At 40.0% G+C, this 12,529-nt stretch overlaps 1 protein-coding gene across 1 annotated transcript in view; it reads left to right on the forward strand.

Moving 5' to 3' along the window:
- Positions 1–12,529, forward strand: part of CNTN6 (contactin 6) — a 102,650-nt gene that overhangs the window by 31,803 nt on the left and 58,318 nt on the right. The gene's annotated exons all lie outside the window — the stretch shown is intronic.

Raw genomic sequence — 12,529 nt, forward strand, 5'->3', positions numbered from 1 at the left:
GTATATCACTGGTGTCTTGTCTAATAATGCTTTACCCTGAATTTCTCGAAGAGCTTTTGATTCCCAGAAGCTGGTCAGATGGAAAGCAAAATTTTGATTCATTATTTTTCCACTTTTTCTGAAGCATCTTTGTAAGCCACTTCTCTATATGGGAAATGATTTCGAGGCCCGAAGATAAGAAGTGTTTAGTGACAGAACAAATCCTGTTTTAGTTCTAAAGAAGAATGGGTGGCCTCAGGATTAACTGTGGAATCTGTAACCCACAAGGAAGCATGAGAGGTCAGGAAGGAGTGGGGAAAAGACTTAAAGAGAATGAACACCTTCACATGAAGACTCAGAGAAGAAAAAAGAAGAAAAAAAAAAATCTTAAGAAAAAAAAAAAAAAAAGGAATATCCATGAAAAGTGGAAGATGAGAAGGTTCTGGTCATTATTCAGCATCTCACATTCCTCACTAATTTCAACTTCTTCTGGAAAAATCTGTCCCTGACTCAAACGCCCAGAAGCACTTTGGTTTACCTGTGGATTTCTAGCCATCCTGAGGCAAAGTGTATTCCAACATCATTCAATCAATGCTCCTGAGCAACTAGAGAAACTCTTTGCTAGAAAATGGACTTTGTCAGTGGCCTGAAGTATTTTCAGCTGTTAAAGACCATTTCTTTAATACTCCATGCTGGTGAAGCATTCCCTCTGAAGCACGTAACTCCCCAGTATCTCAGTGTCTCACGCCAATACAGGACAGTCAAATGGGCTAAATATCAAGTAGTTCCTTTTCTTAGGCTCCATGTTCCCACCAAGACTCTTCCCAAAGTTATTGCAGGGAGCAGTTCACAACAAAATGGGGTCTCGTTTGTCCATGGCAGCAGACAAACCTACAGCTCCCATCCTGCTTTGATCCTCTAGCTGCATAGCAGTAAAAATATCCCATTTCCAAGAAGTATGCAATTTTTCCATTGCCAGAGACTGAAGTGTTCATCCTTTCCCATATCAAAGAGATTGGACAGATGAATTGAAATGTCATTTACATTTGCAAACCAAAGTATACAGAAAAATGCTTCAGTTCAGTGATACCACTTTGAAAGTATGAGTCTTTACTTGTCTTACAAGAGAAAAAAAAACACAGTACATAGAAAATGCTAAAGTGACCTGATAACAATAGTGGAACAAATTACCTTGAAAGAGTTATTTCACAGTTAACATTTCCTTGTTTCTTATTTTCATGTTGACATCCAATTTACATGTTTGCTTCACCCAGTACTACAGATTACATCTTAAAATCTGGGCAGGCAGGCATGTTGTTATTATGACACTTCTATTCAGTACCAAACAAAATGGGACTTTTCCCTGAATGGGACTGGCATGTTACAGCAGTCACCATGATAAATAATTGAATCAAGCCTATTATCTGGGTAACAGCATTTATGCATTTGTCTTCTTATTACAAGGTAACTTTGAGTTGGAGTTTGAATTAATGATACCCTTGGAAACCTATTGTACGTCTCAATATGTGAAAAATACTTTTTCCTTTCTTCAAGATAGCAAGCTCTCTGAGAAGCAAAATAAATGCTATATGAGATTAGAAATATGTCTTGAGATTCAGCTAGAGTTTCATGCTTATCCTCTATTAAAAACAGAGCTGTCAAATGAAAGCTGCAGGAGGAATATTGTACAGAAGGAAGTGGCATAGATTATTAAAGCTACAGGCTGAAAATGAGAGACAGCACCAGCAAGAGAGAGCAGAGCAGGAGCACATAAATGCATTTGCAGGATGCATAGCATGGCAGCCCTGTGTTACTCGTACTTCCCGGTGAAGGTTTGTTTTGTCATAAATAAAGTTGAAAGCTCCCTATAAATCCTGTGCATCTCCAGCTACCCAAGCAGTACATTTTGAAAAGCTAATGTGTGTCCCGCCAGCAATGAAGTTGGTGATCTAGATCTGCAGGTTGGATAAGAAACATGGATGTCAAACCTTGTGAAGCCAGAACCTGGCACTGAAGCCTCACCCAAATGTGCTCCCAAGTCACAACCACCACCTGCACTGTGCTTTTCCATCTCCACACTTGTTACTGGAATCCAGCACAAGGGCACCAGTGGAGCTTCAACTCAGAGTAAAAGAGAGGGCAAAGACAACCAAGCTGTACCTGCATGTATATTGATGAGGTGTTTTGCATAAATCTGTTCTTATTAATGTAGGTCTTCTAAATTGCATTTCACACCTTAATAAAAAGACAAACAAACCTGTTACAGAGAACTGCTTAAATACTGCTGCAACCAGAATTGTATTGCAGGCACACAGGGGACTTGTTTTAATTATTTCATCAGTTTTAAGTAAAAGTAACTGTATGCAAGCAATTGGTCTTGAGGGAAATCTCCATAACTAGTTGCAGTAAAACAGGCTGTCCTGGCCAGTTAGTAACTCTTTTAGTTCTCATATGTGTCTGTGATAGAGACATTAAGAGATGGATAGCAGGAATAAGAAGTGCAGTTGAACAAACTAGAAAAACAGTACTCTCCCATGAGAAAGAATCATATGTGAACCTGATCCATAAGCATTCAGGACATAAGCCCAGAAAATTCAGTACTTATTGAAAACATTTGGTTGGCTGGGGATCTTAAATGAGATTCTCGGTCCCATTGTTCTAGTATTGCTGGTAGACTGTCGTGATGATTGTAGCTTTCTCAGACCTCGGGTCTCATTAATTAAACATGAATTCTGAGAAACAATGACAACAATTTAAATTCAAGAATAGGTTTAGTCATTTTGTCCTGAACAATACAGGACAATAGAGCTCTTATAAACATAGTTTTTTTTCCCCAGTGCTATGGAGTAAGGAAGGACTGTTCCTTGGCATTTTTGGGATGCAGTCATACTCTCATGGCTTTCAGTGGAGTGGTCAGGGGTTTTGCTTTTGCCTTTTTCTAAGTAGTGTTTTTCTAAGTACATACATCCTCCCTCCTCTTGGCCAGTGAGGATGTGCTCAGGGCAGCATGAATGAGAATGATGGTTTTGGAGCACTTGGAAGAAACCTGGAGATCCCAAGTGGCTTTTATCACATAGACAAATGATGACACAGTTTTGCTGAAATCACAAATTGAAGAGGCAATAATTCCTCCTGGACAGAGTTTTTCCATTCTGAGAAGAAAAATAATAATCTGTTGGTAGTATTTAACCATTTTAGGGGAAAGATTAAAAGCAATCAAGTCCATTTAGTCTTTGCTAGGTTATGACAGTCTGAGGCATTTGCAAAGCCCTTTTAGAATGACTATCTGTGAGATGCTCAGCTAGCATGAAAGCTCACTTTTCATCTGATTACTTCATCATGTTATTTACCTTTGACTGCACACAAATTACACAAACATCACAAAGCAATACAGCATGCCTCAAAATGTCATAACCCTTTTTACTTGTAGCATATGCTTTGAAATAGAAAATGGAAAAATCAATGCACTTAAATCAGATCAGATAGTCTGAATTTGCAAAGTCTGCACAAGCATGGATTCTAGTCTAAATAGCACATACTTTTCTGCATTGGCTGTACCTCAGTGTTGTGTGTGCCCAGACATCCCCCTGTAACAATTGTATTTGCTTAGAAGGTGTGCAAGATGTTGTAACTACCACCCTGAGCAAAGCTGTCTCAATCCTTAACCTGAGTGTTAATTCATCAGCCCAAGCAGAGCTGCCATGCTGATCGGGCTGCCTCGCAGCTCGTGCTGAAGAGTGAGCACTGCAACTTCTTGCTGATTCAAAAGTGCTCCTCAACGTAGCACCGAGAAGTGCTGCAGGGATGGCAAACTGCTCACTGAACAACTTCTTCCTGATGTACTGCATTCCCTTGTCCTCTCTAGGGACACTGCAAATGCACAGTAATACAGCTTACCTCTCAGTCTTGAAAGTCTGCCTTACACATAGTGCAGAAGCACATCTCGACGTGCAGATGCGTGGACAATCAGAGAGAGAGCAGTGGCTCACACAGCCCTGCCAATGGCCCCGGCAACACCTCACAATCTGCATCTTTCTGTGGGTAGGTGAGAATAAAATGCAGCTTGCAGTAGCAGCAATCCTGTCTGGAGGATGGAAATGCTACTGTCATCCCTCCTGTGTAAATAGGCTTACAGCTCAAAATTGCCTTCTGGGCTCCTAACCAGTCAAACAGTGCAACACAGCTACAGCAGCAGCATTTGCTTTTCCCTTTGTACAGCAGGTGGAGAGCAAGCTTCTGAATAAAATGAATCATACTTAGTATACCATCAGATTATTACTTGGAAATACATCCCATATTTTCTCAGAACTCAGCCTGGAGTAAAAACAAACTGAACTTTCATTTATCAGCTCTGATTGCTATGGACACTTTGTGCCAGTTCTCCAACATTCATTGCAGCAGCTCTGCACCAAGGCCTTTGACTTAATGGATGCTCTCCATGGAGCAGACCAAGCAACCTCAGGCTTTCTTTTATCTTTTTTTTTTTTTTTTTCCCCTCCTCCTCCTCAAGTCTGCACAAAATTAGGAAAGACATGATGGGATCCTGCCATGCTTTGCTTCAAAATGGGCCAATGCACTGCTCCAACCACCTTGAATCTGGGCATTGTGTTTCCTTAAAAGGTTGCTTTAAGCAAAATTCTTGCGGAGAACTGACTATAACTGATGCAGCATCCTTGCACAAAGACCAAAAACCATGCCAGAACTCGCTGTGTTCATCTGTTTGTCTGCTAAGATTTCCAGCGTTTATTCTTCACAGCATTCTATGCACACTCAGGCTCAAAGAGTCATCAGCCACCCTTCAGCAGTGATGAAGTAGGAGGCTGGGACAGGTTCCCCGGCTTGCTGACAGGATCAGGCAGGCTAATGATAGCATTTCTGTTCTAAAGCTCAGCTACTACAAGAATAGCATTATGCAAACATCCGGATGTTCCTGAAGACGCAAAGAACACCTTGAAATCTTAAAACCAGAAGATAAGGGGATGTCTACATAGTAGAGAGCTTTTATTTTGTCAGATGTTTCCCTAAAGGTTTGAGTCCTATGTGTTCCCGGAGCCCATCTCAAGGGAATCAACATCACACACAGTCACATCCTCCCCTTTCTCATTAAACACTTGAACCAGAGCTGATAGCAGCAACATTCTGCTTTCGTTTGATGGCACCAGACCAGGCAGCATCACAGACCCGAGATGCATTTTTCTCTCTCAAATGCTTTTAAACTCATCTCTCTCAGTGACTCTAACCACCATTCAAGGCTGTGCTGCATCAGCACTCTTTGTGAAAGCTCTTTCATCCTATCAGGTTGAGATGCACCGGTGTCTAATTTTTAGTTGCTTAAACTTCTATTATACCTGTATCTCACTCCTTTCATACAGGAATTTTTTTATCTTTAAAATGGAGACATCCATTACAGAGATGTTGGAAGGAGCTTTACAGGCAGAAAGCTACTCAGATAAAGTAGTATTATGGAATGCATAGGTATTTGAAGATTATCTTTTAGTTATATATTACTCACTATTCTGCGGTTCCTATAAAAGTGGTTATCCTAAATCAGCCCACTGGAAATTGTATTGGAAAAGCAATATATGTGATTGAGATGTGGTAGGGAAAAAAAGCAGTGGCAGGTCCGAAAGATGTTAGATTCTGATTAATAAAATTTAATATTTTTGAAGGATGAAACCAGTCTGTACTTGCAGTCTGGGTGATTTTCTTTTTATCTGCCCTACTTCCATTGCAGACAATATGACTTAAATTCCAGTAAGTTATTGAATGAAACATTCATAGTGTCCACATCAACTCCCTCATTCTTCAGTCTGATAAAAAACCCCAAAAATTAGAGATTGAAGCTCGAGAGAACAAGAACATACGTATTAAATTGATTGGAATCACTGACTAAAAGTAATGCAATAAACTAGTTATTTTTGTGATGAAGGTTGATCCTAAACAAAAGTTTTGAGGCATGTGATGAAAGAAGCCAACGTTGGATATCGTCAGCACCTCTGCCATAAGGTGGATGAACACAGGGGGCCCAGGCAACCCCCAGTGTGGGTCAGTCAAAGCAGCACAGCTCTGTCAGGGAGAAATCTGGCCCATGAGATTTACACTGGAGAGAGAAATCTGTTTTTAAGAGCACTCCAATCTGGAGAAAACTCACACAGACGGCGAAGTGACTCTGTGATGACAGGTGACAAATGAACTCTGCTGTGACAAGTGAGTAAACTGTTTGGGAATAAAATATTAAAAAATGAATTTCTTATGTCCCCCTCCCTGTGAGAGGGCCGGATCCTTCACTGTGCCTCCGGGCTGCAGCTGGAGTTTAGCGTAAGAGCCCTAAGGCTGCAGCAACACTTACTGCTCTGTGCGATGCCTGTGTTCGGATCAAAAGAAAGCTTGAATATTTTATGCTGCTAAATCTCTAAAAGGGGGAAAAAATAACAAAAAGCAGATGTAGACCAGCAGCACAGCTTCACGGCATATGTTTCTTCGCCCTGGATTCTTGGTGCCTGAACAAAAACCAAGTTGGGATTTTTCCCCCTCATTCTCTCCGTTTAATTTAATTGTGACCTTCCATTTTTTCCTCTAGAGAAGCTTGATATTACTTTGTAAAGGGCATTTTCACTCTTTAATTGAAAAAGACAATCAGGCTGTGGCAGAAATTATTGTTCTCCACCTTGAAAATTAGTGCCTGGATTGGCTATTCATACCATTTAAGCTGAATTGAAGACCTGGGGCCAGCGTGCATCCTAATGCGTAAATTACAGCTCCGCTCCCCTTAGAAGCTCCAAAGCAATTTAACTAAATAAAGAAGCCCTGATGAAGGTCCTTGGTCGATTATGCAGCATTGGAAAAGGACAAGACCTGGTGACTGCACATTTCATTCTGCGTTTGGCAGCAGGGCTCTGCTGGTGGCCTTCTCTTCTCAGCAGAATGGGATGCACAGGGGAACAGCTAAAAAGAAAAGAGTGAATTATGGCTGAATTTTAACCTGTCCTGATGAAAGGGGACATTCAGGTCCTTCAAGTCCTGCAGTCCCTGCGATGCTTCAGCACTGACAGAGCAGAGGTTTTCACACGTTTCAGTAGGAAGGAACTGAACTTATTACGTGTTTAGTGGAAAACACAAGTATTTAAAAATCAGGAAATGGGAAATGCTAAGCAGCTTTCAGACACCTTAATTAGAGATAACACAGCTCTTAATTGTAGAATTGAATTCATGGAAAATCAATTAGAACATATAAAAATTGAGATTAGATGGTAGAGGGAAATGATTAATAGTATTGACACTATTATCAGGACAAAGGAATTGTTGGAGGATTTGTTTAGCAAGTTTACTACAGATCTAAAAGCTGAGAAGAGAGTTTACTTAACAGTGAAAGTTGCAGAAAGTGAGAGTGACCGTTCCCTTGGGAAGCATTTGGAGAAAGATTTCCTTAACACACTCTACTGGTAACTAAATTAACAGAGATTTGTGCTAATCTCCTAACGAGCTATTCAGTACCACAGGACTGAGCAGAAACAAGGGACTTCTGAATGCAGAAGTTCTCCTGGAGAGATCTGAGAAAGATTATCACAATCTTTTGGTAAAGAGCACAGTTTGTATCTAAAGCATTTTAGTTCATTGTATGCAAAAGAAAATAACAACACAAAAACAAAATATGTCCAAATATGAGATAGCCTAGAAGTTGAGATAAGGATGCAAGAAGGATTTCTACTTGCACCTACAGCAGACCTTATGCCTCTGAATCAGGCCTGGAGTTCAAGCCAAGAATTACCAACGGGCCCCTTAATTTATTACAGTCAAGGGAAAGTGAAGGTAACTAATTGTCAGCCCATAACACAGGTGTTAGAAATGCTTATAGCAAATCATAACAATGAGCTTCTTTTAAAAACTGCTGAGGTCATAATTTTATCCCATTTCGCTGCAAGAGAATTTCTATTGTGATACATCACATCCAGTAACACCGATCCTATTGCAATATATCACAGCCAATAGGAGAAGCAGAAGAAATAGGAATAGAAGCAATACATCACAATTTGACAGAGCCCCACCGAAACGTGGAAAAGTCTATTGATTCATCCTCAGGAGCAGAGCTGATTTATAAAGTGTTCTTGCATCTAGTGCCTTAGCATTCATTGCACATTTCAATAACAAGCAGTTCCAACTATAATAGTTGGGATTATGTAATGACAAAACACTTATGGAAAAAAAATCAAAAATTCAAGAAAGCATGAAATTACAATAATTCAGATGAATTGTTAGTAATTATGTAAGATGATGAATTGAACTTTTTCTAATTGTCTGTAACAATTTTATATATTAAAATATCCCACCTTCCTTGTTTATTATTCAGTGAAATGAAGATGTCCTATGCCCATCCTTAAGCCAGACCAATCAAGAAGGGTTACACCAATCCCTGAGCAAACTGAGGAACTTGAAACACACAGCGAAGATGCTGAAAGGAATGAGCTGTTACTTGCAATTACTTTTTGTTCCTGTGATAGAAGTTTAAAAAGTGATTCTCAAATGCCAGGAAAACCATTCCTGCTTTTACACATGCTGGTGTACAAGTTGAACTCTTTAAAGATAGTTTTATATTAAGAAAAAAAATGCAGACATGTGAGTGTATGGTAACTGTTGAGTCTACCTGAACCACTGATTGAACATCTGGGAAAAGGACCCAGTCAGGCTCCCAGTCAGCCCTGGGAGCACAGCTGAAGGCAATTCAGCTCTGTGAGCAGAAGGGGTGCAGCCTGGCTGCATATCTCTTAGACCTCATTTAAGAGCTGACTGCCACTAGGGAAAGCTATCTGGTTGGAGATCCCTCCCTTGTGGAGTTCCCCTTGTGAACCTAGATCTTCAGAGACAGGTGACCGCTTTTCCTTTGTAACACCTTTCCATCACAGCAGTCTTTTTATTGTTACCCCATCTGTATTGCCATTCCACTGCACTGATCTTTCTGGCTGTTATAATGAATAATAGTTGGGGAGAAATTAGAAGAGCGATCTTTTCACTACCCAAGCAGCAATTAGCTCAGTGTTCATCAGTGCTGAGTTTTAAGATTAAATAAAGAAAATTCACATTTTCCAGGTATGGCTGAACCTACCAATTAACCTACTAACAGAAATACTTGAACAGGAAATATTTCTGTTTATCTGTTACACTGATGCCTAGCAGTCCCTGCAGATCAGCATCCTTCACTTGAGGGAAGCACCACACCATACTTGTGCAGGTGCTTGGCCTCTCATTGCAGCTCAGTGCTCACTAGAGCTGTGGTGATGGTCAGCCTTGCCTATAAGCAGTGTTCCTGTCGCTTCCTGGTTTTATTGTAATTGAGTACCTACAGTGAAAACTTGCAAGCCATACCCTCTGCTAGCATAAATCAGCATCGTTTCCCTCACCTCAGTGGGGTTCTAATGATTTACACCAGCTGAAACAAGCTGTGGCCCATTACTCCTCCCTACCCCTGCATTCATATCAGGTGAGGAGCTGCATGCCTCCACCCCAACTATTCCCACCTCCATCAGAGGAAGCCTTGTCATTCTCTGATCCACATTCCACAAAATAACAGATGTTTCCCATGCTCCAGGCACGTACCTTTCCTGCTTAGGTCTGCAAATGTTCCCAGCTGAAGATGATGACTCTTTGCCACACACAGCTGAGTTCATATATTTCCACTCCTCCTGTGAAGAATCATTTGTTCACCTGAGCATTTTGCTTAGCCTACATGACCTCGTTATCGCATCCAACTGATTAATTGTGCTACACTGATAGTAATCTGCCAACATGTGCTGTGCTGAACAAAGTTTTGTTTGTTAAGCTTGTAGCTGATAGAGCAGTGAGGACACTCATTGTTCATAAAGTGAGATAAATGCAAAGAATAGAGGAACTAGGTGATAATTTATTTATAGATCTCTGCAGAAACACTGAAGTTAGCAAGTATACCATCTGTTAAGTAGTCACACTATTCCTAAGTGCATATTAGCAATCTAAATGTGTGCCAAACACCTGATCTTAGCTATCTTTTGATAGTCTTTTTGACAAGCAGCATTATGCTTTATTAGGTTATGTCATGTTACGTTACAGAGCTATGCTAGGTAACAGTAACAGGGAGGATGGGGTGGTTGTGCACTGTTGGTGTAACCCTGCACTTGGGGCAAAGATGTGGTTTTGGGAAGCAGCCAGATATTCAGAATAACAAGAGCAAATATAAATATTGCATTTTTATTCATCTTCAAGTTCTTTTCTTTGCTTAGCACACTTTAGGCTGCTATTAATCATTGCAAATACACACATACACAAAGAGGGGAAATAGATGCAAAAATCTTTTGAGCAAAAAGACCGCTTCCAGCCAAAAGAAATGTTTTTCCTGATGGTCTGTCTCGTTCCTGGTTGTCACCCTGGGCTACGTATTGAAGACAGACAATTCTGTAACTCATTACTGAGAACTTTCTGAATGAGGTGTCGCAGTATTTCATGGGAGATGAAGAAGGTCCCTTAAAGATGAAGAATGAAAGAAGAATGACTCCTATAATGAGTCATTTTTACTTTTGTTTTGTTTTGCTCTTTCAGGGATTTTTTATATGCAATGATTCCTTATTAGACAGACATTGATTATTTTGTACAATTATCTATCAAAAATGACCTGAGGTAGAGGAAGAAAAGGATCATTCCTGTTTAGATTTATTACAAGTCTGGGAGTGAGAGCTGCTTGTAATGTGATGAGTCCAGAGCCAAGCACTGGAATGGATCATCTAAAGGAAATGTCTGTCCCTAGGAGTCTAATAGGCTAGATAATCTGAGGTTAGATATCTGTTTGGAAGGATATATGCGTATTCAAACCTGTGATGGACTTGATGAGTGGATTAAATGATCACTAGTGTGTCCCCATAACATGTTTTATACCTGCCATTTGCTATTGACCATAAGAGGACAAAAATCTCTCCAGCAGCAGGAAAAGATGGGCTGCTGTGTATAACCAAAGTATAAGCATGCTATGGAAGTGATAGTGCTCCTGCATGCAGAATTGGGTGCTTCAGAGATTAAAAAGACAAAGTCAAATTTTTCACCACATATAATCTGAATTAGTCCTGCTAATTATAAAATAACACAACCCGTGAGCCATCTAGTACTTCTACTGATTCAGTGCTTAAACCAGGAATACTTGCCATTATCTTAATGGGTGAACATGGACAGGTGACAGTTTCTTAAATGGGCAAAATGATACCTTGACATATTGTGTCATTAAACTAAGAATTGCTACTAGCAACTTATTACTTTCCAGAAACTATGCCAGTTTCAGACTAAAGTATCCCATAGTTAATTCTGAACTGTCATGAAAACCTTTTGTTAACTGCAGCACCGGACTTCCTTTTTCATTCTTTCTTTCCCAGTAAAATTTTGTTCTCAGCAGAAATGTAGATCTGATTAACCGTAATGAACACCCCTGGTTGTGCTACATATATTTGTCATACGAGTGTAGAGATTTGCAATTATTTTTAATCTGTTTTTTCTGTAGGAACTGCACAACGTGTTACATTAGCAAATCAAGGAAAGGAATGTGATAGGAACGGGAGATGCAACTGTTTTCATTGCTAGCTTCTGAATGTTCTGACTTTTCCCCATCTTTTTTCTAACTCCTCTAACACATATGGAGCTGACTTCTTTTCCCACAGCACACGTGCCTTGGGCAGTTCCCCTGTGCTGACTTGCCATTAGGTCCAGGGACCAATATTTGTTCCGGTCTTTTCCTTCTCAGAAATAATTTAACCCGCAGGAAAGAAAAGAAAAAGAAATACGATCAGTTTTTCTCAGAGTGAATTTTCAGAACAGGTAAATAAATCAATCCACACATTCAGAGGTTGGATAAGTATATTTTAGATACGAATCAAAACTCTTACAAAGGCATGCTATTGTTTTCTTTCCCAATTAGTATTAAAGGGAGGCAGAAAAATGTTTATAGTTTCACTCCATTCATCTCTCTCTTTTTTGGTGTCCCTCTGGATTACCTGGACTGCAAGGCCAGTCTAGCTAGCGGGCAATTAAAAGAACATGAGAGTTTAAAACACTTTCCTGTGTATTGACAGGTACCATCTATTGTGGCTATGACAGTGTGAGGAGGTGCCACCACTGCCTAATTCAATTCAGTCACCTCTGAGTAGACAGCGTCTTCATAGGAGACGAATATATAGGAGATGAAGAGGAGAAAAAGAAAAACTTACTCTATTAGGTTCAACTAAGGGAGAGAAAATTGATATATTGACATAAATAGCTGAGGCTGGACAGGTAGTAATCATGATGGCTTTGACCAATGAGAACTGTTTCTTTCTATTGAACTTTGGATCAGGTAGTTGTTCAGTTGATGAAAAACGGAACAATTGTTTGAAACAAGAACCTGCAGCACACCACCTTGACTTAAGATTTAAGGGGAAGCTGCTGCTGTTTATTTTATTAAAACATTTTGAATTTATTTCAAACAATTGCTTCCCAAAGTGCTCTGAGTGAGTCAGCTCATCAGGGTGAGAACTGGATCAAAAAGGAATCTGTTTTTAAAGAA

The sequence above is a fragment of the Meleagris gallopavo genome, chromosome 14, assembly GCF_905368555.1.
Source record: "Meleagris gallopavo chromosome 14, MGAL_WU_HG_1.1, whole genome shotgun sequence".
NCBI classification, from domain to species: Eukaryota; Metazoa; Chordata; class Aves; order Galliformes; family Phasianidae; genus Meleagris; species Meleagris gallopavo.